At 40.1% G+C, this 24599-nt stretch overlaps 1 protein-coding gene across 3 annotated transcripts in view; it reads right to left on the reverse strand.

Annotated features, from left to right (window-relative positions):
* drp2 (dystrophin related protein 2) overlaps positions 1 to 24599 on the reverse strand; it is a 176026-nt gene that overhangs the window by 91438 nt on the left and 59989 nt on the right. For all 3 annotated transcript variants that reach the window (XM_080308321.1, XM_080308312.1, XM_080308322.1), the window contains exon 2: positions 21015 to 21186. The gene's annotated coding sequence lies outside the window, so the exon portion shown is untranslated. The remainder of the gene's footprint in view (positions 1 to 21014; positions 21187 to 24599) is intronic.

Consider the following 24599-nt stretch of genomic DNA (forward strand, 5'->3'; position numbering starts at 1 on the left):
TCAGATGTGAGTAAAATCAATAACCAGGCACTGTATGGCGCTGATTAGAGGTAAGTAGGGTGGGAGAAAAGAAAAAGAGAGTGCAGTGTGTCTCCATTAGTTGAATCTAGGGTGGATTTCAATGGACTAACAAAGAGCTAATGATAGGAGAGATTTTAAAATATTCAGGTAGCACTCATCTGCTGTGAAACTTTGAGACCTGTATTAACATACCCCCACTTTCTTTTTACGTTTCTGATGCCCTTAATTCAAGGTCTCCTCATAAAGACCTTCTTTGATTATTTCAGCGATTCTACCCAGGAGACTGAATCCTGTTTTAGACGCACACAACATCTTCATTACACACCGGATAGGAATGCAAAAAAGGTTGGAAAAGAAAAGCACGAGTAGGCCGAACAAACACATTCCCAAACACTCTGTCCTTTCAGTGAGGGTCAGTAGGCAGCGAGCTGGATGGAAAGAACTGGACTGACCTTTAAGGCTAGCGATGATACAGTCACATAAAAAAAAGAAAGGTAACACTGAATGAGCCCTTTGTCCTACGTTTTGTTATAATGATAAACTGCACATACAACCAGTTTCTGCTACAACTAGGGGAGAGTAAAATCTCAAAGGTGTCAGATGTCAGGCTGGCAGACACACACACACACACACACATTGCTAATGAAGCCTTTCCACCAACCTAAATATGAGACAAGATAAACATGTCATTAAGCTGCTTTTTTCACATGCTGATGGATGTTCGATCTCACTAATGGAGGAAATAGATTATATCTCAATCCTTTCTGTCCAATTAACACTAATTGGGTGGTTCGGTAAAAAAAAATACCATCTTGCGTAAAACTTTACAATATGTGTAATTGTTTTTCATTTTTAAATGAGTTATGAAACATTTTATTTTATTTTTCTGTAATATGTTAGCACTCACGTCTCTCTTCTCAGCTCCTCCACATCCTGCCCTTGTGTGATTACTTGCTTCACCCTAATGTGTGCCACCTGGGTTTATTTGTTCTTCCTGAGAGTTTTTGGTCTGTCTTTCTCACTCGCTGTATCAAACCATCTCTGTACTCCCTGTTGTGCTGCAGCAGTCTGTTATACTATGAAATTCATTCTGCTGGCTTCACAAGTAGGTTCATTCATTAAGACACTCCCACAGTATTGACAGAATAAGTACTCAGTACATTAGTATTATGTATTGTGCAAGAAATGACGATACATCAAGCGGTTACATTTTCATAGCTGCTTTGATAATTTGAGATGACAAAACCCACTGTAGTCAAATTATTAAACATTCATCCATCTTCTTCTGCTTATCCAGTTCAGAGATGCAGAGAGCTGAATCGAGGTACCTCCTAGACAGATCCCCAGTCTAACACAGGGCTAACAGAGAGAAAGACAACCATTTATTTCCACACTCACACCTACGGCCAGTTTAGGGATCATCACTAATCCCATGCAGACCGTGAGAGGAAGCTGGAGTAGCCATAGACACAACCCATGCAGGCACAAAGAGAACGTGGAAACTCAAATGAAAATCAACTGACATTTCATTTTGAAACTTTTTATTCAGTTATGAAAACATATGTTCTGTGTTTTGCTTTTTCTGTTTTTGTTATTTTAATGAATAACTGATTTTTTTTATTAATTATTATGGGACGGATTAATCCCCTTGGTGGGGGTATGCATCTATCCAGCCCTCCGTCTCTTATTCACAGGGGGTTAATGCCCCGTCTCAGCTGTCATTGGGTGAGAGGAGGGGGAGATGTTTCCAGTCTGTCACCTGGTTACGCATAGAGACAGGCAACCATTTACACTCACTTTCACACCTACAGTCAGTTTAAAATCGCCAATTAGTTTAGGGGCCAATTAATAACAGCTAATTAAAGCTGCTTTATCTGTTCATCTCTCACTTTGGAAATGCTTGTGGGTGGATTCTTCTACTATCTGATGCTACAGGTAATAATCTCTGGATTTTAAAAAAAATTGCAAATAGCTGGAAGTGAACTTTAATTTGGGATTTACCAGTTTTAGACATTATTGATAAGTCTTATTAATCGGACTTGTCACAGACTTTTCATCATTCGAATCATACAGTCGTGGTCATGGAAAGGCATATGACCTCTAAACAAACTACACAGAGCTTTTAACTTCATGACTAATGGATACTGCTGTCACATCGGTCATGAAATCCTAAAGAGAGTGTGACTGAAGATGCTGGTTTGAACATTAGTATCTGATTAATTTGTTTGTTTCTCACCTCTTTTCAAGACGGCACTTGGCCTCCATCCAATTGGGACACGGTTTTTGCCAAACTAGTCCTTTTTATGGTCAGGGTTGGGAAGAAGCCTATCCCAGCTACCATAGGGCGAGAGGCAGGGCACACCTTGTGCAGGTCACCAATCTATCACACTTCCCTAAATATAGCTAAGCTTATTTTCTCTGTGTTAACTTATTACCATTTTCTTTGAATAATAGACTGAGCTGTTGTTGTAATTGTTATGCCTTGGAGTGGGAAGAGTTAATGGCCATGTAGACAGTAAATGTGGTACAATAATCCACTGCTGTGAGGAAAAGGGAATAAAAAGAGACCGGGCTGGCGATCCTTTGAACAGCCTGTTATTTCTGACTGTATTGCTCAGCCACCCTCATAGTTGCATTTTGAAAGATTTTAAATCTTTAATGGATGTGTAAGAAAAGTGAATGAGGAGAGGAAATTTTTGAAGAGGTATGTGCATGTGCACCTTAATTGTTGACGGCATATATCAGTCCGCTCTAAAGTGGTGTACCTACTCTTACAGTCACCTGTAGAGCCATTCATCTTGCTTGGCTGATTCGTCAAATTTACTTTGCTCTTGTTTTGATCTGTGGAAATTTGCATTCAGCAAACTATATTAAAAATCTGACATCTGACTAGATGATGATTTTATATGAAAACGTTGTGATCAATCAGTGGGGCTGATAAATAGAAAGCCACTGCTGAATTTGCGGTATCCTGCCTGGATGACTGAAGCAGCACTGAGGTGCCAGCTTTCATCTATACCTCCCACCAGTCTATAGCACACATGGCACAGGGACACATTTGATCTACAGCCTGACACTGCAGATCCAATCACTTGTCAAAATGTCTGTATACATTTGCTGCTCTTCTCTGAGCAGCACACTTTGCCCTCTTAGTTTCAGCTCACCCTGAAATCAGAACACACAGAGAGCATTGGGGTTGACACTGACAAGATCTCATGAAATAATAATGGTCTGCTTCCAAGTGCAACCTGAACAAAAAACTCACATGGGACATGGCGTCCACTGAGGTAGCTTCTCTTTATCCACTCCAGCTTTTTATGCAATATATAACAGTGGCAACTGATTCCATTAGGAGAAACGCTCCACATATGAACATGCAGTTTCTGTTTGATTTTTGTATTCAAAACGCTCATTAAAGTTTCTTGTGTGACAGCTATTGGAGCAGATTAAGTGCTGCTGAGCTAGGAGAAATGACAGGTTGATGACTTTTCTGAGTTGCTCGAATAGTTTCAGCAGCACAGGTGCTGCCCTGTAAACATTTTTCAGCTTCAGTGTGCTTTTACCAGTTTCTCTGCCTGCAAGTCAACCTATAATCAATGAATAAATGTGCCAGGAATGTTGTATTTGTAAAACCTGCATTTTCATATTCCTTCAGCCTAATTTGAGCCTTATAAATATTTGAAGTGCCACACATACTGCAGCCAGAGATGATGGAAGTAAGACTTAGAGCTCACTGTGCCTTTTTTTGTGCTCGAGTGAGGATTGAGCCCCAGTGGAAAGCAAGTCTTTCATCAAGTGTCTAACCAGACTCATAAACCATCCTGAAAGGCCTCCCTTAGGCACCTTGCTGGGTAAACAATACCATCACTCTGTCATGATCGTGAATTAAGATATTACCACACGCATGTAATTAACATTTGTATTCAGGCCCAGAACAATGTTTCATCTTGATTAAATAAATATTGAGCGACACCACCATGAGAAATGCTGTGTCATTTTCCCCCCCATTTTTCCCCCTGCAGAGAGTAGTAACTGGATTAAATTGAAGGGATTTTCAAAAGCAGAAAACAGGACATGGAAGGTATTTGTGGAGCACAAAAATAGCAAAACCCCATCAAAGCAAGTCCCCTCTCGGAAAAATCGCAGTAGTGGTCCTGCTTCAGACGTGAGCATTGTCCACTGCGCCATGTCAAGCTTTTATGGACCAAACATGGGTGAAATGGAAGTGAAGAGCGACTCGGCGTATAGACTGGCCTGAGGGAGACAGGTTTGAGCCATGAAGAAGTGAAAGAGATGTAGTGTGGCTATTGTACACTTTTATGAATCAACCTATGGATAAACCGTCCCCATCATGCCATTCACAGAAAATGGGTAAAAATTCTCTTTTGCTAATATAGTAATGACAGAAGTGGTTATTTAAGTGCAGGGGCAGGGGATATCGTTTGCAACAGAGTACAGCATATAGAATGAGTTTGTAGTCCTGAGATATACGAACAAAACTTTGATGCTGCAATAGCTTCATGCCTGCCCCCAGCCAGTGTATACCCTCTCTCAAGTGAGAAAACATGGTAGCAAGGGAGTGAGAAGAGACTGGGGGAGAAAAGCTTTGAAGATCACAGTGCTGCCATCAAGTCGGTGTTTGGTACCCCATCCGCACCCTAGAAAAAGACGCTCCCTTTTTCCAGTAAAATGTGCAACTTCCTTTTTCTTCTCCCTCGTTACCTCCTACTCTTTTATTCAATATCAGGAAAAAACTGGTGATGTTAGGAGGATGGCTGTGTTTTCTTGTCTCTCTCTTTTCCTTTTTATTCCCATTAGCCTGAAGTTGTCACAACTACCTGACACCTACACAACTGCTTGCTACCCAGAGAGGAAATATAAAGACGGAAAAGTGATAGGACAATGAGTGACAGGTGATGAGGTACATAGGGGAGTCGATGAGAAAGCAGGGAGGAAAACAACAAGAAAATAGTGGATTTGAGATGGGGATTTGAGCAGGGAAACAGTTTAGCAGTAATCAAGGAGGGCAAGCCCCAACGGAGGATGCACATTCTCTGAAGAAACAGATGAACGCTTCCAGGAAAACAGCTCAGTTAGATAAAGACTCTTTTAAAGACAATAGATAAAGGAGGAGAGTGAAAAGAAAACCAGGCAATGCAAGGCACTTCATATTCAACTAGCAAAATCTATGTTGCAACCTCAGTGCAACAGTTCTGAACCTCTCCTCAAACACTGTACTGGTGACAGCAAGAATAAAGGAAACTTCAAACCACACCTGAACCACACCTTCACCCCAGACACAACAACAGAGTGTTCTGGAGTCAATGCACTGGCTGTTTCCAGTCTCTTAATATTGTTTTTAGGGTCATTGTTCACATCAGTGAAGCATACCGCTTGACTGTGTGACTCACATTGCTCTCTATCTCCCTCTTGCTCTGACACAGACACTCGGTTTTGCTGTTATTGTCTGGGTGTTTCACAGAATTTATTACCACTACACCACACTATACCTTTGCAGCAGCACAGAGCGGCTCACTTGTAAGTTTTTCCCTTCTGTAGATAAGCAGCTACATACATACATACACAACTGCTCCCTTACAAAGTAAGTGATATTGTTATATTTGCCTTCAAGCAATTTAAAATTATAAATTATAAATTGCAGCTACGGTTGTGGAAACAAATTTGTATGCACTCATCATGGGTATGAATGTCATAGTAATTTTGCTTTTAATAATTTCTTTGAACTGTTCTTTTTCCAGGGTTGAATAAATGTACAGCATCTTTAATTACTTTAGAAAATAAGAATTGGGTGCACAAGTTTTAATGTATTTTAATCCATATAGGGTCAACATTATACATATAGGCTGATATATATATATGCATACATCTCCACTAAAATTTAGTTAAATATCCTTTAGCAAGATGTGTTTGATAGTAAGCAACAAGCTTTTGGCTGGATATTTAACCACTCTTCTTAGCAGAATTGATAGAGTTCATTTAAATTGGCTTTTAAGCATTCGATTTCAATTTTTAAATTTGTATTTATTTAGCGTCAAAGCACAACAGCAGTCACCTCACGCAGCTTTATAATGTAAATCAGAAAATCAATCATAGGACTCCCGTGAGCAAGCACTTGGCAACAGTAGGAAGGAAAAACTCTCTTTCAACAGGAAGAAACCTCCATCAGAACCAGGATTGGGGTGGGCCGCCATCTGCTGCGGTGGTTGGGGGTGAAAGGAAGCAAAGAAAATGAAAAGTAAAATGAGACTTCGACAAAAGAAACACTGTGGAAGAGAGCCAGAGTTTATTAATAACTAACAATTATATGGAAAATGGTTTATAAACATAGAGAGTAAAAAGAGGTGAGTGAAAAAGAAATGCTTAGTACATCACAGGAAGTCCCCAGCAGTCTCTACAGCAACAAAACTAAGCAAAAAAAGTAGATCAGGTTTCTGTCTCCTGAACTAAACTCGTTTCCTTTTTATGTCTTTGCTGAAATATTTGGATTTTCCAATTGTTCTGAGTTGTGGTCCATAGAGCGAGTGCTGTCAAACAAATCGTTTTTATGCTGGGGAAGAAAAACTACCAGTTGTAGTCAATCATGATCAGTGTTGGTCAAGTTACTTGAAAAAAGTAATCAGTAATTAATTACTGATTACTCCCCCCAAAAAGTAATCCCGTTACTTTACTGATTACTTATTTTCAAAAGTAATTAATTACTTAGTTACTTAGTTACTTTTTAAAAACACGATTTACAACCTGAAGAGGTGATAAAGCGATAGATCTTTCAGCCCAATTCTACTTTTTCTACATAATCCATCATACAAAATGTAATCAAATGGAAAAGTCTCTTTTTTTAACTTGTTTTATCAGTTTTAATCTTTTAACTTTATGCATCAAGCAAAACATTTAATTATATGCAACATTCTCTGACTTGAATAAATTAGTTTAACATTTAAACCTATTTTCTACACATTCCAGCACATAAAATAAAATATTTTTTGTGTTTTCACTCACTCTTTCAAACAGATGCAAGTAAAACACAGCAGAAAATAAATAAAGTCAAAGACTCAGCGGTCCTTTTGCTCTATTTTCACCTGTAAAGCAGGAGCAGGGTAGGCGGAGGGTTACCCTGGTGTAGGTGTGCTGCGGTCAGTTGAAGAATCCGCGCGAGTGTCTCTGTGAGTTTCCCATCACGTCGTAGCTACTCGGTGCTTGCTCGGAAGTTTAGGGGTTTTTTTCGCTGTAAAAAGAAGTTTTCTTCCCACGCACGATGGACGCTAATGTTTTTGTCACTTTTTATGGAATCAAACTCAAAGTAAGGTCAGTACTTCCACACTTTAAACGCTGCACGCTCATACTCTCTCCCGCACTCGATATATTATCCATTGTTGATCTGCACACAGCTGCTGTCACCAACGTCGCACTTGCTTACGTCACTGTCATGAGACATTCTCGCAAAAAGAATCACGGTTTTAGTAACGCAGTAACGCAGCGTTCCTACGGGAAAGTAACGGTAATCTAATTACCGATTTTGCAATAGTAATCCCTTACTTTACTCGTTACTTGAAAAAAGTAATCAGATTACAGTAACGCGTTACTGCCCATCTCTGATCATGATCAGCGAGAAGTTAATAGGCTAGTCATTAAAGATGTACAATCATTTTATTGTGGAAAAGGAACACTTCAAAGAAATCATTAAAAGCCCCAAATTATCATGACATTCATGCCCACGATGAGTGTAAGCAAACACAACTTTGAACATAAATTCGCTTTTTTTTAACCCTTTAAAAGCATATTTGATCGATAGAGTTTTTTAAACTGCTATATCATCAGTGTTCTCAAAACACAAACAAACAGTACATTTTTTAAAAATAAATTACAAAAAAAAGCCAGATATAGCAAATATGATACAAATTAAAACTAATAAATGAAAATTAAAATGTAATTTCATCAGAAGGTTCACAATAATGGCTCTATTTTCAAAAGATTAGAATTTCCTGGCAATTATTTAATGGTTTAGACTTTAAAGGGTGAATAGGATAAAATCCCTCAGCTGCAATACTAAAATAGAAGCCTTAGTTTTTCTCATTAATTAAACCTGTGCTCTTCCTAATTTGCCAAGTTAAAATATCTGATGTGAAAAAGGTACATGTACTCAGGTTCAGTGTAAATAATGATATGAATAATGGCTTCATTCTTGTTTGTTATCCCTCTATGACCTTCTGCTCCATCTTCATTTTTCCCCTCATCAGTAAAAGGCAGAGGGCCACTCTGCCTGACCCTGATATCTTCCTGTGAAAAGGATTTTTTTTCTCTCGCTCTCTCAACTGTCACATAGTTGCCGCTCAAAAGGAATCGCTGAATTTCTCTCTACATAGTAAAGATTTTACCTTACACTATAAAGCGGCGTACAGCGAGTATTGTAGTGAATTAACAGAATAAAAATAGGATTCAATTGAACTTAACTTTAATTTAATTGCTGCAGCGAATGTTCAACATTGTCACACTGTCATGGACATTTGGGACAATGAGAGGCGTCTTTTATAACACCTTTGCCTTAGTGACGAGCCAAAATGTCTGCTTTGTAAAAGGAGAAGACATAATACTAGAATAAAGGCTCATTTGTTTTAAAACACAACACTGTTCATTATGAAAGTTGGGGGGGAAAGTGAAGCGACATATGTCACTACTGTGTGTGTGTGAGAAGTTTTTGAAGAGGTGAAGTAACTGAAACACCATAAATGGCTTTAAGGACAGACTCTGATCCTTGTCTTCACTGTTTCTTGTCCCTACTGTGAGTGCAAGCTTACTACCTCCTGTGCAGCTGCACAGCTATAACCACGTTAGATGCCATAAGACTTGTATGAAACCCCTTTCTTTTGAGAATACTGCACGAGGTACATAGCTCCCAAAAGATGCATTCACATGTGCTGAATGGCATTTGAGTAAAGCAAGCCTTTCCTAAATCTGCCATGTCCCAGGAGTCTGTTTTTGGGCTTCACTTCATTAAATGTAATAAGTGTGTAAGATCCAATTCACCTGAGCAATGTGGTTATGTTTCGAAACCTACATAAAAAATTAAAATTTTAAAGGAAAGCAAAACAGTTTCATTCTAAAAAAAAAGCAGCACTCAGGAGACCCTCCAACAGCAGACTGTAAATTAAATACATCTCCCCCGTGGTAGGTAAGCGTGTGTATGTTGGCTGGCAGGCTGGTTAAGACATTGGCCATTACTGGGGTTTCTGGTCACGCCATTCTGCCTGCCATTATTACACAAACCATCACTCAGGCCAACTGCGTACATTATTCATGCCCCGGGAGGTTTGTCAGAGGCGGTGACTGCAGGTGCTGTGACAGAGCTCTCAATCACAGGCACCCACGCCGTCTGCTCACCTGACCCCACCGTGACACAGCAACCCATGGTCCACCTCAGTTCAGCAGTGGAAGCAGGTCCACAGCTGGGAGTAGATGGAATCCACAGGGGCTCTAAGATACCCCCGACACCAACAACAGCCAACGCCACACATATCAGCTCATGCCTGTCAACTTCAGCACACTGCTGTATAAAAGATAGCCAGGGGAATTTTATTAACTTGTTTGTTCTATTTCACAGAGCCACATAACTCCTGCTGCCATCACACGCACCAACACAGAACTTCTTAAAATGGCGTGAGCCTGTGAGCCAGGATGCGTTTTTCCACTCTGCTGCTCAGATGCTTCCTGTCATCCTTCATGGGGACGAGTAAAAATTCTAGTGGCACATCTTTCCACTGGCAAAGTGAAAAGTGGCCTGCAAAGCTATTTACCTAATTTTACTGCATTTGATAGATACATGTGATCTTTCACTGCCGCCCCGGTGCCCCGCATCCACCGCTCAGTCAGACATTAGAGGGAGTCAAGCTGAGCCGTCATCCGCCAAATGTGGTGTTATTTATGACTCTGCCTTTTTGATAATGTGAGTAAGGTCTGCCACATCTGAGCCATTTGTCCACAGTGTGATGCCACTCAGATCCTTGACGCATTACCTTACAGGGTGGCAAATCCAAGGCTGCTCAGTGAAGTCTGAAAAAAACAACAACTATACCTTCTGTAATTATTCTTTTATGGCATCTTTAAGTGCACTTTCAGTAAGATGGCATTAAGCTACCCTTATGCTTTGTAAGTAGATAATCTGGATAGGGACACTTCCTTTGGCTTGGTACTCTCAGCTGAATTTTAGAGCTACCTTGTGTGTGACTGTAGGCGAAATGCAGTGGATAAAATTTGTGTACAAGTGGAATTCAAATGTGGAGTTAATGAATGGTGAGAGTGCTGGAACCGAACGAGAGTAAAAATATTCTGTCAGTTTGAGGAGAAAATCTCATGCAAATTAATTAGTGATGAAACATGTGTCTCTTTCTTCCACCTGATACTCAGCTTTAGCAGAAACTAGAGTCTTTCAGATTCCTGCAGGATATACACATACGTTCAGACATTGCTGATCATCTTTTCCCATTCTTGCCAGTCACTGTGTGGGAATTAGACAAGCACTTTAACATGTATATATATAATCAAATGAAGCCCTCAAATGATGTGAAAGCGCTATATTTATTTACTTATGAATATATTTAATTAAATATATTTTTAGTTGCATTTCATAACGCTCTTGCGAGAGATGAGATGTTTACTTTACAAACCAGATTAAGACTTTAACAACTGAAAACAAAAACAAAAACACAAAAAAAACAGACAAAATTTTTTACTACAGAATACAAAACTGTCTTTTTTATGTAGAAAATGCTCCTTTTCCACTGGTGAAAATTAAATAGAACTGGTGCTAATATAATTTTCAGACCCCTCATAAGCCTCAAAGGCTAACGTCTATTAAAAACTTTTAAAATATTACAATATTTCTGATATGATCAATATAGTTATTGTTATGTACTAAGGAAACTTGAGACACTAACTGCCAAGTTCTTTTGAACTTCTAAAGAGGAACAATAGTTCATAGTTGAAAACATCAAACAAAGTTAAGGGAAGCATACCGCCCGAGATCAAAGGATCTGCTGTAGATTAATAAAACTGCCCTGAACATCATTGGCACCCATCTATTGAGCATTAGTGATACTGGTGAGAGGGCATTGTGTAGAGCCAAGAGGATGCTGAAAGATAATGCTAAAACCCTGCTCCAGCCTGGCAAGCAATACACAAGTATCTGCTGTGTACTGCCACACTTCAACGCTTTCCTCAGGCTGAGCTGAACTGAGACACTGAACTCATCATCCTCACTCCACTACAAATATTTTAACTGTATTTAATATCATGATGTCCTTAAAAGCCTTGAACGTATGCGCTAAAATCCTGTATATATGGTATGAAACTTGAATATGTGGAATATGATGATATAATAATGAATGGAACTTTGGTCCATCGTTGCCTCCTGTTCAACGAGGTGACAGCCTTATTCTCCTCAGCCTTTGGAGATGCTTCTTCATGTTCTGACACATGGTTGAACTGGAAAAGCTCTTATTAAGAGCTGGTCATATGCCGGACTATGTAATGGGTCACTCTGCAAAGTGTGAAAATGAGAGTGAAGTTATGAATTGCTACATTTCTTAATAGCATGCACTTCTATTCCTGGTGAGGTGGCGCGATGCCAGCATTACTATACAGGAATGAAAATGTATAGAAAATTAGACAGATGGCTTCATAACGATGTAAAGTGTAGCTACAGAAGCTTTTATGTGTTGTTTAACTGTAAACTGTAAACCAATCTAATGATATTAGGCATTTCAACCTATCCGTCGTCAGGCTGATGACGCTTAAAAAGCCAAAATTGTGATGTTTTTAATAGTAACAGTAACATATATTTTACAAATCATTTAAAAATATACATGTTCTCTCTTTAATGGACACAGATATGCAATCCTGTGGTGATTTGTGTGACCTCTGTATGTCTGCTACACCTAAATCTTTAATGTTTTCTCAGGTTTATAGAATACCCACATGCATCCGATGATTGTGAATATCATGTTGAGGTTTCTTTAACCTGAGTGCATGTTGGACTCATTTATTAATATTTATTAGTAAATGAAAAGACAAAATACACATATATTCTATATGACTCTATATAGCAAAAATCATGGCGTCTTATAAATATGTCACTTCTCTATTACACTTTAGTTAAAAACAAATTATGTGTCCTCGTCGGCTCATACAAATGCCCTTCCACAGCAGAGGGGCTGTAAAGTAATGAATGTATCGACTTCTGCGGCGTGCTCTTAGTGTCCATCTCCACCACTATAAGCAGGGATTAACTTCCTCCTAATGAAGGGCAATTCAGTGCTGTATTAGGACCAATAGATGCCAACATGAAGACCTTACATCCCTCACCCTGACAATTACAGTGCTCCGGGATTAGCAGGAAAGTTGTGACTATGTCTGCAGAATCCTAAATGAAGGCTGTGCTGCACAGCACAGTTTGCACACAAACACGTGCAAGTATGAACCACCACCCGCAATCATATTACCTGACATCTACCAAAGTTGAAGCTACATTTTACAGGTGCACACAATCAACAAATGCAGACACAAAAGATCAATGACTTGTTCCTCTGAGCTACCGTTTCGTAGCTCTGCTAATGGCTTATAACACATCAGAGTGACAGCATCACAAACACACAACACTCAGCTACTTCTCAGTTACCTCCACTCTGTCTCACACAGCTCACACAGTAATGGTCGTGCCTGTATGAAAGCCAAGATTCAATATGTGTTGCTTCCCCATCTGCTACATGGATAAATTATGGGATACCATAATTAATTCCTGTCAGTGTGACGACAGCATTGATAGGTCTTACAAAAGCAAATTTACCACATCGGCAAGCATTAAACTAAGCCAAGGATTCTGTCTGTTAAGTAAAAGGTTGTTTTAAATGCTTTATAGGATTGTCATGTTTAGCTCTGTAGTTCCCAGCTGAGGGCTAAGTCCATTCAAAAAGTCAAAAGAGAAACCTAAGGGGCTTGAGAAGATTAATGAGGTTCACTAGCGTCAACTAATGTTCCAAAGGATATATTAAAATATAGCATATCTGCACTCCAGAATAACACCGAGATTTTTTTAAAGTCAAATCAAATGATTTTTGTTATTTAAGATTAAATTATACTTAAAACAATTTAAATGAATTTAAGAAAAACTAGAATATGTTAAGGGTACTTTGTCACAATGTCATAATGTCTTCAACAATGACCATATGAAATGGCCACAGCATCAGTTCAGAGTCAAGCGCAGCCCCCGTTGCAATAAACTCATCCACATGTAGGGTACAGTAGTTAAGTTGCTTTAATGTAACTTGATTTAATGAGCGTCCCATCTGTTGTACTTGATGCCTGATCTGTTCTGTAGAGGATACTCAACCTCTCCATGTATCATCATATGTGTTCTACATTTGCCAATGGAGAATATAAAATTTAGCAGATAAAATAACTTCTTCTTTTTCATCTTCCTTTGACTGTGGTCCTAACTGAATTAAAGATTAGGCACCTAGAGTTTCTCTAAGCATTAAAAATTCCAACATTTAAACAGGGCAACAGGAAGCATCATAATCTATGTTTAAATCTGTTTTTCAATCTGAACCCTTCCTTGTTGTTTACATCACCTCACACCTTGTTTAATCACATCTTTATAACAGCTGCTAAAAGGCATCGCCAGTTGAAAGTGAATAAAACCATTTGATGACTTTATACAGAAAGCCTCTTTGATGCAACAGCTAATAACCACAGGCATGAAAAGGCCTTTGTGACAACGACAAGAAAATACAGCTTTTTTTCTGAAAGGGTTCGACTTAATTAATTATTTTTGTGTGTAAATGTAAATCTTAAAAAGTAACTACTATAATAAGAGCATTTAAATGCAGTGAACAAAAACTCGTTTTCCCCATATAATATAGTGGGGGAAAATGCTTAACTACAAGTGCATTAAATCTCTTCAGCCAGAACTTTATTTTCCAACACACTGTCTCTTTCTACTAAAGCTATACATTTAGCTCAAGACCACACAAACATGCTAGCCAACTAGTGAGGCAGTTTGCTTTAAAGCAGCCCTGGCAGAAGACGGATGAAACAGCTCTACCTGCTTCGGCTGCTTTAAGATACCGATGTTATTACTTTCTGCAGTGCACTGTTCCCACACAATAATGGTGCTTATGCATAAATGATAATCACATTTCCTCACTATAGCCCTCAGTGACATCCATGTGACAGCCTCTGCGCTTATGTATAAATGATGTTCACATCTATGTAGGTGTTACTCACTAACCCATAACACGGCCCCTCATTCCTCACTTTTATATAAATCCCTTTCTTCAACTATGTGCAGCATTACATGTATAATGCCTGCTCAAACTGACGTTAATTTAACACTTGTGTGCAATTCTTTACTCAAGGCTCAAGTCATAATATTGTAGTTTAAGAGTTAATTGACACAGCAGCCAGTGATTCTTAGAGAAATCCATCACACAGGAGGCAGATGAATTTTTAATTTCCTCTAGCATGATAGAATTTTTTTTTAAAAGAGGGGTCGTAAACATTGAACCTGGAATGGCAAACAAACGGCCTTTTCCTTTACACAATGTCCCTAGCAGCGAGCTAGTCTGCATTCATAAAATCAGCATTTACAGTCATCTGTCTGCTGAGGTGAAAGTGTACACTAATGCTAATTGGCTTCAATATGGCATAAAACAAGGCTTTTATCTAACTCATGCACTCCTAATCATGCTGCTCTGTAATAACAATATCAGAAATCAAATTAATAGTGAGAACAGGTCTTGCTGTGGGCAGACAGGGTAAGTGGGGAGAAATGTCCTCGAACTGAGATGAAATGCAATTTGGACTGAAGACGAAGGCAAGGGGAAATATTCTGAGGGAATTGGAGCAAGCATATGTCTCCAACGAAGAAAACGTCAGGTCCTGTTAATCTTATCTGAATGGCTGCCTGCTGACGTGGATTTAATTTTACACAAGTGCATGTCTGCTAGCTTGTGTGAGTGCACACCAGGCAGACTGTACACACACACACACACACACACACACACACACTTTCAGATATAATTGCAGTTTAACTTAAAAGTGCTAAACTAAGCAATAAAAAAAGGGATAAGACAAAAATACGAGTAAAAGCACAACATTCAGAACATTCACTCACTGGCCATTTTATTAGGTACGGTGCTCATTAATCGAAATATTTAATTAGCAACTCATCTAACAGAAACCCAACATATGTAGACATGTAGACACAAAGGTCAAGATGACCTGCCCAATTTTAAACTGAGTATCAGAAAGGGGTAGAAAGATGGCATGGTTGTTGATGCGACTGAGTTGAATTCTCTGTGTCACGATGTGGGATGGACTCAGGCGCAGACGAGGCAGCTAAAAGTTCCGTTTATTGCTATACAACACCAGCTGCGAATATATACAAGTGAGAGGGCAGGGGGAATCCAGGGCACAGGGGAATCCGGAAAAGGAGCTCTTCACACACGAGGGACTTCACAAAACACAGCACACCAGCAACCTTGCACACCAAGGGCTCCAAGGGAAATGGAGCCCACAATGAGCTCCGCCCCGGCAAGACACGGCAAGCGTGAGAGAGGTAGATGTAAACAAGAAACGTATGTAGCCAACCTGAGTCAGCCGGGCAGACACGGGGAACATGACACTGAGTTTTTCAGTCATCTGTCTGCAGTTTTTCCCCAAGAGGGTGACGGACCCCCTATTGATCCTCTATCTAATCAGGTGTGAAAACGGTTGTGGGTCACAATCAGCCAAGGTTTCGCATGAGCCCCTTGTGAAACCTAGCCCCACCCTATCATGTGATTGACTGAGGTCAAATGGCCCAGGATGCCCGGGACACCAACGACACCAACTGTCTGCCATCTTTAATCCAGTTTTGAGATCCCTTCCCAGATGCTTTAATGCCCACTCACATCCTGGGCCACACCTTGGCTCGTATGAGGTAGAGGATCAGTAGGGGGTCCATGACCCTCTTGGGGACACTCCCATAGGGCTTAAAATGTGGGATTCTCCACCAATTGCTCTTATAACTGAAAAAGCTTCTTGGATGAGAGGTGAAATGTCTTCAAGAAACCTAAAGAAGTCCAGACGCTTTTCTTTCCAAGCTCCTTAGACTACGATGACCTGGATGACTGAGAACCTTCACAGACAACGAAGGGTCTTCTAAATATTAAAGAGGCCCCAACCCAATAGTAGCAAGTTGTAGCTAACTGACTGGTGAGAGAATATTAACAAATTAGAATGTATGTTTGTATGTTAATCTGCTGACTTAGCCCCTTGTGGCAAAGGTCCATGTTTTAGGGGCTTTCAGTGTAGCCAGCAAATATCTGGATCAAGACTCCTTGTTCCAGCCACTGATTATTGTTTACTAATGCACAAAACAGCTAACAAGAAGATAAATCACTGACAGCTGACGATTTTGAGATTGTCAAATTTTTAAACCTACACTGTTTACCTCTACCCAACCAAAGCCTGCTCAAATATTAGTGGTCAATAGAACTTAGATTATAAGCAGAGTACAAACAGAAACCTGAAAGGTCTGGGTGCAGCTAATCTGGTCCCTTGTCTATAGATTTGGCATATTCATATGGTGCTATGTGTTTAATTTAATTAGTTTAATTAACAGTTTCCCTTTTAATTTTTTAAATGGTACATTTCTACTATTCTCTAAATGAAGTGGGTTATCTTTGTTGTACTTTCAGTTTTACTGTTTTGTTCTCTCTCTGTGTGATTTTTGCATTTTCAGTTTTTGCTGCGTGTTGATGTGTTTTGTTAAATGCATTTTCATTCTGATCATTTTTGCTGTGGTTTCTTACATCTTGTTATCCTGTTTTGTCAAACTTGTTGTGGTGTGCACTCTGGGCCACCATAAGGTGCGTGTGTGTAAAGCATCTTCTTCACAGACAATGACCCACACCTCACCACCCACCCACCCTTCCACCCAGTTTACACACAGCAATTCTTTGTTCCTGGAATGGGAATGCTGAGATGCAGTAAACATAAACAGCATACCCTTCCCTCCCACATATTCCCATACCAGCATTAAGATGAACAACCACCCATTTACCCATTTACAATTCAGTACAACTTACAAGCACATACACGCACCAGAAGAACAAGTAAAGACAATTCTGTCGGGAAGCTATATCTGTTTCTCCGCCACCCTCATACGCATCATTCTCAGAGGCGACAGGCAAAGAGAGTCAGGGAGAGATAGTACATGCTAAGTGAAATGGGAAATAAAGGAGTGAAGAGGAGGAGTGGGAGATGTGACAGCAAAAGGGAGACTAGTGAGAAGAGGGAGAGGATGATAGCGGAGTGCCACATTCACTCATCCTCAAACCTGCTCCTCTGCTCAGGAGCCATGCCTCTGGAGGACACCACAGACGCCCAGCAGCCTCAGGCTCATCACAACATGCAGGACCTTAAGAAAGGGCTGAGAACAAGAAAATGAAAGAGGGCCGCAGAAGATTTGAATCAAAGTAAAGATAAGAAGATCAAACTGTGACAGGGGAGAAGAAGAGTGGAATTAAAGAGTGATGGAGAGTGGAAAGGTGGAAAAAAAGAAAAGGGAACGCGATGCTCCCAGAAGCCAGTGTGGTGGGTCTTTGAGACTGTGACACACTCTGGGACATTCATGGTGGCAAATAGGCTAAGCTGCCTTGAACATAGATTAGCAGGGAGCCACAGCAACAGTATGTGATGTTAACACTGAGCTCTGTAGTGCTGCTTCGGGTGCTTATCTGTGGTTACGCTGTTATTTTAAAACCCTTAAAGCACTAATGTGACCTCTTTAGCCCATTAAAGAGGAAGAATCCTATGCTTTTGGTTTATTATCTTGATATGAAAAAGAAAATTATACAACAATGGGTAATGTGGTAGTAGGTGGGAAAATATTGGAATTTCAGGTGTAAACCTCAGGAAAACATGTTGATGACTACTGTTCATGCTACTTTGTTGTTCATTAGCATCGGGATAGAGCAGTCTGGGTGCTCCCCCATTAGCTCATTTTTATGCACAATGTGACACAAGAGAGCAGAAACGTGGAGACAGGGTAATTTCAGCAGCTGACACGTTGGGACAGAAGCTTATATGTATAGCTGACATATTTTTATTTTACTTCTTTTTTTTAATCAAAGTAGCGGACCACACTTGCAGAATGCCAATCATGGACTCAGACTATAATGCAGCAGCCCGCAGATAAGAGAGGGGGGGAGAAAAAGCGAGCAAAATTTCCATCGCTGACAAAGTATAGCAGTAAACCCTTTCTCAAATGTCTTTTAGCAAGATAGCAGGCTGTAACTCTAAAACCACATCTCTTATGTGCAGCAGCCAAAGCAAGGCAATATTCCCTCATGGCACACCAGTTGGATGACTGAGTGAACTATTTCCCTGCCAAGGCAGGGCAGTGGGCTGGCGCTACGTCCGCATAATCCTCATTGTGTATTTACAAACCACCTTCTGCCTTTTTTCTGTCTTTTATAACCTTGTCTAAGCTGGCCCCTGGTTCCCTGACGTCCTCCTGTGACTCTCTGATGTGACAACTGGGCTGAAACTCCGTAATTTGGAGTTAGAGATAAGGGCAGGGAAAGGATGTAACTCCTGGTTAGACAGTGATTGAACTGGCTCTGGAGGGTGACTGCACGGCAGAAACCTAAGACCCATTTATTTAAGTCTGGAACGATGGGCCTTCAATAACTGAGTGTAGGTGGACACGGTTATCAAATGCATATAGTAGAGCTTCGTGGAAAGCAAGAAGGAAAATAAAAGGATGCATAGATTACATGTTTCTAGTGTGAGTCCAATTTATGTGTAGTAAGTAGGCTAAACCTACAGGTACATAATTTCACTCAGGTAATTTAAAGGTTTTCTGGAGTTGAGGAGAAGGCAACAAAATTTTAAAAACTGTGATGAAAAAGGGGGAAATGGAAACAAAAAAGGAGATGAGAACAGATGCATTAAACTATTAACAAACTCCATGTCCATTCATCTTCTTTTTTTAACTACATTTAATTTGTGTATAATGGTTTAACGGCACCCACCTGGAGAATTAGCTCAGCCAGCTGTTCGTCTTGATGCACCCAACATTTGCATAACACCACACATTGGAAATGTGCATTCATTTGTCTTTTTTTTTTTTCACTATTTACCTGAAGAATTCAGTAGAATATGTACAAATCTGAATTTAGAAAGTTAAAATAATGGGCAAAAATGGAAGTTTAGAGACGTATTATGCAGAACTAGTTCAACGTGTCAACTGAGACAGGGTAGCGAGGTCACCAGCAGACCTCAGAACTCAGTGGACACTAGCCGAAAATTACTAAAGTATAACTGTGACATAAATATGTATCCAAATTTTTTTTTCTAACAGAGCAAGCTATAAACAGAGCACTAATATATTGTCCAAAGACAATGTGACGACTGTAGTAGTCTATGGCCACCACTGCATAATAAATGGCCTGCATTTGTATAGCGCTTTACTCAGTCCCTAAGGACCCCAAAGTGCTTTACACTACATTCAGTCATTCACCCACACACATTCACACACTGGTGATGGCAGCTACATGGTAGCCACAGCTGCCCTGGGGCACACTGACAGTTGTCCGGCGAGGCTGCCTGACCACCACCAGTAGGCAAACACGGGGTTAGTATCTTGCCCAAGGATATTTGGCATGCAGCTAGGAGGCAGCCTGGGATCGAACCACCGACCTTCTGGTTAGTGGCTGACCTGCTCTGCCACCTGAGCTACAGCCACCCATATAATAACCTATAAAACATTCGTAAGTGTCAGTTTTCTATAATCACGGACAAATACTGCTGTCATCTATCAAATTAATGGTTGCACAAAGCTCTTGGTTTAGTAATCTAACTTTGGTGTGGCATGGCAGGCCATGAGCAATTTTACTAATTATTTAGTCACACGAGATTGAAATACGACAGAAACAGGGGACACGACACAAATGGTTGCCAACTAGTTGCATTCTTGTTATATTCCTGTAGAAAAGCAAGGTTGTTTAGTGCCTATGTCATTTTTCAGTTAAATCACTGCCCTGCAGCAACAACTTCAGTATCTATAGAAGAATTTCTGTTTTAAACCTATGAGGTACCGGCTGGACAGAAGGTTGTTAAATTGACAATGATTCAAACCTCTGGCCTACATGAAATCAACAATTCAGACAACCACTCTTGACAACTGGCAAAATAGTGCTACCTTTTGCAAAATACAGTGAAATATTCCAAGGCTTCTCCCTTCTTCTTTACAATTGTTACACTTTGGAAAGCTATTCAGTGTGCTGCATGGTTAATAACCCTGCTGTAGAGGGTTGCAAGCACCTAAAGCCTGTGCCAGCTGCCGTTGGGCAAGAGGCAATGTAACCCCTAGACAAAGTGCCAGTCCCTCCCAGAGCTACTGTAACACAAGGACACAGCCTAACCTGTAGGCTCACGCTCACATTTACGGCCAATTCAGAATTACCAGTTAACCTACCTACTATGCACCTCTGTACTGCAGGAAGAAGCCAGAGTACCCTGAAAAAACACAAGAAGAACATAGAAAGTCCACACAAAAAGGCCCAGTTAACCATCAGGCTTAAACCCAGAACCTTGTTGCTGTGACAGTGCATCACCATGGCACCCCGTCAAACTAGTCAATAGGATTAAATTAAAAAAAACAAATAAATAAATTATCAACCGCCTAAAGATATCTCCTGTACCCTCTGGCATCTCTGTTTGTGCGGTTGAGAGCAAGTGTGTGTGTTTATTGCACGCTTGGATGGAGAAAATGCCTCTTTACATGAGAAATGCACACATGACCGACTCCAGAAGTAACAAACAAGCATAAAAAACAATTCCAAAAACAAGACTACATAATCTCAAATGTCTGTGCTTCTCATGCCAGAAAAATTCAAAGGCAGCAGTAGTTTCATAGCATGCTTGATAGTTACCCAGCGGTGAAGACGTGATTGACGTGGCTGCAGGATCTGAGCCTCCCTGAAATCGAGCCAAGCCTTCCGTGGCTGCCCTGCTCTGGTGAAGAGGGAGGAGGGGGGGAGGCCTGGGTGTGGAGGAAGGACAGAAGCAGCAGCAGCAGCAGCAATCTCCTCACACGGGTGAAACCTACAATACATGAGACAGGGTCAGAAACTGCTCCCCAGTGGACAGAAGGAGATTTGATAAGAAGCTGAAAAAAGACACATCATTTAACAGATGTCTTTTGGAGTTTAATCCTTTATTGACATTGGGCCAAATGCCAAAGATCCCGTCCCTCCCTCAGTCTAACCAGTCCCACCCCCCTCTCTTTTTTTTTTTTAAACAAGCCCAATGACATTCAGACCTGGGAGCAAAGCAGAAACAGCAGGGGTTTTAAAACATGTCAACACTGAACATAAAGCAAAGGTTGCACCCAACCGTTGAGCGAGATAGACAGAGCAAGGTGGTCGGATTGTAAGTCAGTAAACCTCTATGACTCCAGCGTGGTTGTTCGGTTGTTTATTATCGGCAGAGAGCACACTCGGGTCTGGAATATAGGACTACTGAGACACTGGGTGCTGGCCACTGGCAAGAAACAGGGAGCAAGGCGTTGCACACGGAATGCCAATAAGTATCCCCTCTCTTCCAAGAGATTTCATTTTCGACTCTGCCACAAAACTACCCTGCAAAGGAACTCTATCATGGCCTCAGGTTAGATAGGAGTGTTAACATTAACTGTAGTATTTTCTCTAATTCTGAGCCTCATATAGTGACTAGCAATAAACACCACATTAGTTTGCTTTACCCGTTTGACTGAGTACAGAGAGACATAGAAGCAGCTTCACCAAAAAAGAAAAAGAAAAAAAATAACAGGAACACATTTTGAGAAATTTTGTCAGCAAACAGGTTGCCTTAGAGGTGTGTCACATTTCCAATAAATCTAGCGAGGGTTCAGTGCAGAGGTTGGCAGAAGAAAGAGCGCACTCCCTAACAGTTCAAAACAGATATGAAAGTTTAATTCCAAGCTGGAAGCAAGCAGCAGGCAGAAAGGGAATGAGCTGAACTATTTTCAAAGAAGTAAGTGGCATTCATAATTCACATTATAGTTTTATATGAGGAAGCAGAATATTCCTTTAGACTGTTTCTGTGCCTGTAGTACATCTACAGCATTGATGGCTGCACTGTAGCCACTATGTGTTTGTGTAGGAAGGCGTGTTTGTTTATATTCGCTTGAGTGACAGAATATTTCATTGGTTTAATAGACTCAATATGCTAAATTTCTGCGCAGCATCCTGAAGGGTGTCAAAATGAAAGCTACATGAAATAAGTGCACCAACAACTGCTAGAGACAATGTGAGAGACAGTTTTCATTTTCCAATAAGACAGCCATAATCCAGCACAACGGCTACATCAGACTCTGAATCTCAATAAATTAACTATCTTTGTTTGCTAATAAAGAAATGCAATAACGTGGGGATATTAATACGATTAAACAGTGTCACGGATATCCATGTAGTTACAGCAGGACCAGCTAGACAGAATAAACACAGCGTGGAATAAATAAAATGTTCGATACATGCATCCATGTGTGCACAAATAAACCCTGACAATACAGCATTTAAAACTATACCGAGCTATTACCGCAGTATTCCTCTCCTCAACTGTGAAACTGTTAAATGTTAATGAAATGTAAAGACAACAGCAAAAAGAGAGAAAGGTTAATCAGATCTGAAAATGTCAAATATCTCGAACTACAGAGATATAAGATACACACAGACATCCACATATTATTCAGCTAAATCTACAAGGACATCTGCTTTTGCCACTGAGAAAAAGCCTGGATAACAACACCTGTGCCACTTTTAACTGAATAAAAAACGAAGCCATGAAACCATAACAGCATAAATGGCAAAAACAGACCCCTCACAACAAATAATCGCTTTATGAATTAGAACATTAAACCATAAGAAATCACTGAGCCTTCTTAATACTGGAGATGGAAAACAGTGCTAATACTGCACATGATAGATTTTGTAAGCAGCATAAGTAAAAGTAAGTTTTATTTTGCTTCATCCTTCCTATATAAAAATACAAAAACAAAACCAAACAATGAAAATAGAGAAACTCCATATAAAGAAATGCAGGGTTTCAAGCTCAGTGGGTTGCCTGATTTAGTTGACCCTCTGCCAGACCTATGCCTTGAGGCAATTTTCACATGTTTTTGTGTATAATTTTTATTTATTTATTTTTACCATTGAGTGGTAAACACTGGCACATCACAGCAAGGAAAACAATCAGTCGGCTGGAGCTGGTAGAGTTTATCTGTTTTCTCGGGGTGCTTCAGTCCCCCCCCCACAATCCAAAGGCATCCATATTAGTATCTTTTGTTTTTTCGTTAACCTTTCTGCTGCTCCCTTTATCACAAACAGACGCCACAGAAGGTAGCGCTGCATATTTGATTTGGCAGATGCCATTCTAGGGATCTTTTGCTGGTAAGGCAAATGTGTAAACCACCACACAATGGAACCTGTGTTTCTTAGGTTAACTGGTGATTTTAAATTGCACATAGATATGAGTGTGGATGGTTGTCTCCCTCTCTGTATGCCCTACAATAGACAAGCGATGCATCCAGGATGAATGCCACCCTCCCAACAGCCTTAGTGGACACATAGATAAGGAACTTTTATCTAAAAACTTAATTTACCTAATGCACCTCATTAGACATCTTATTCTTGTTATTGGTAAATACGCTTGAAAAGCTAAACATAAAAAAAGCAAATGTCATGACTTAATACAATTACACCTCTTTAGCTGATAGCTTTTAGGGTAGGCTTGGTCATTCACCACAAGGTTTACCATGGTTCTGTGAGCTAATGCTGGTATGGCCTACAGCACTTTCTCTTCATGCTGGACATGGAAAATAAATTCCCTGATGCCATTCTCGCTTCTCACAGTGAGAGAGTAACCATAGTAGGCATTGTGCTGTGCAGAAGTGCCACTTTGACCCAGTGTTCTTTAAAATAAAAATATAAATAAGCATTTATATATTTTTTTAAGCTGAGCTAACCTTTGTTGCTAAGCAAATACAGCCACCATGCTGTTACAAAAGCACTCTGGAAGGTCGACACTATCAGCTACCCGTCACCGCAGTGTTGGAAAATTAGCAAAAGAAAATACTGTCATTGCCTTTTGTTTCAACGTTCACCATGTTTGAATCACTATGTTTGATCATGTCCAGGTCAACCAATAATACATTTCCTGTTCATCCATGTGTTACTTTAAATTACCATCTGATTTTTCAACCAGCCACTTAATTTAACACAGCTGGTGACCAAATAATAGGGTATTTTTCTTAGAGTATGGAATGGAAACAGTATCAACTATATATAATCTGTAAAATATTTAATAGGACTCGGACAAGAACTAGGGCAGCAGATCATAACCCAGATCACAGCCTTTAGAGATCTTTTTTTTAATCTATTGCTGTAACTAGACAGCTATTTACGATTGTGGATAAAAACCCCATGTGGCTGACTAACCCTTTCATTCATAAAATGCGT

Source organism: Astatotilapia calliptera, chromosome 2 (assembly GCF_964374335.1).
Source record: "Astatotilapia calliptera chromosome 2, fAstCal68.1, whole genome shotgun sequence".
Classification (NCBI taxonomy): Eukaryota; Metazoa; Chordata; class Actinopteri; order Cichliformes; family Cichlidae; genus Astatotilapia; species Astatotilapia calliptera.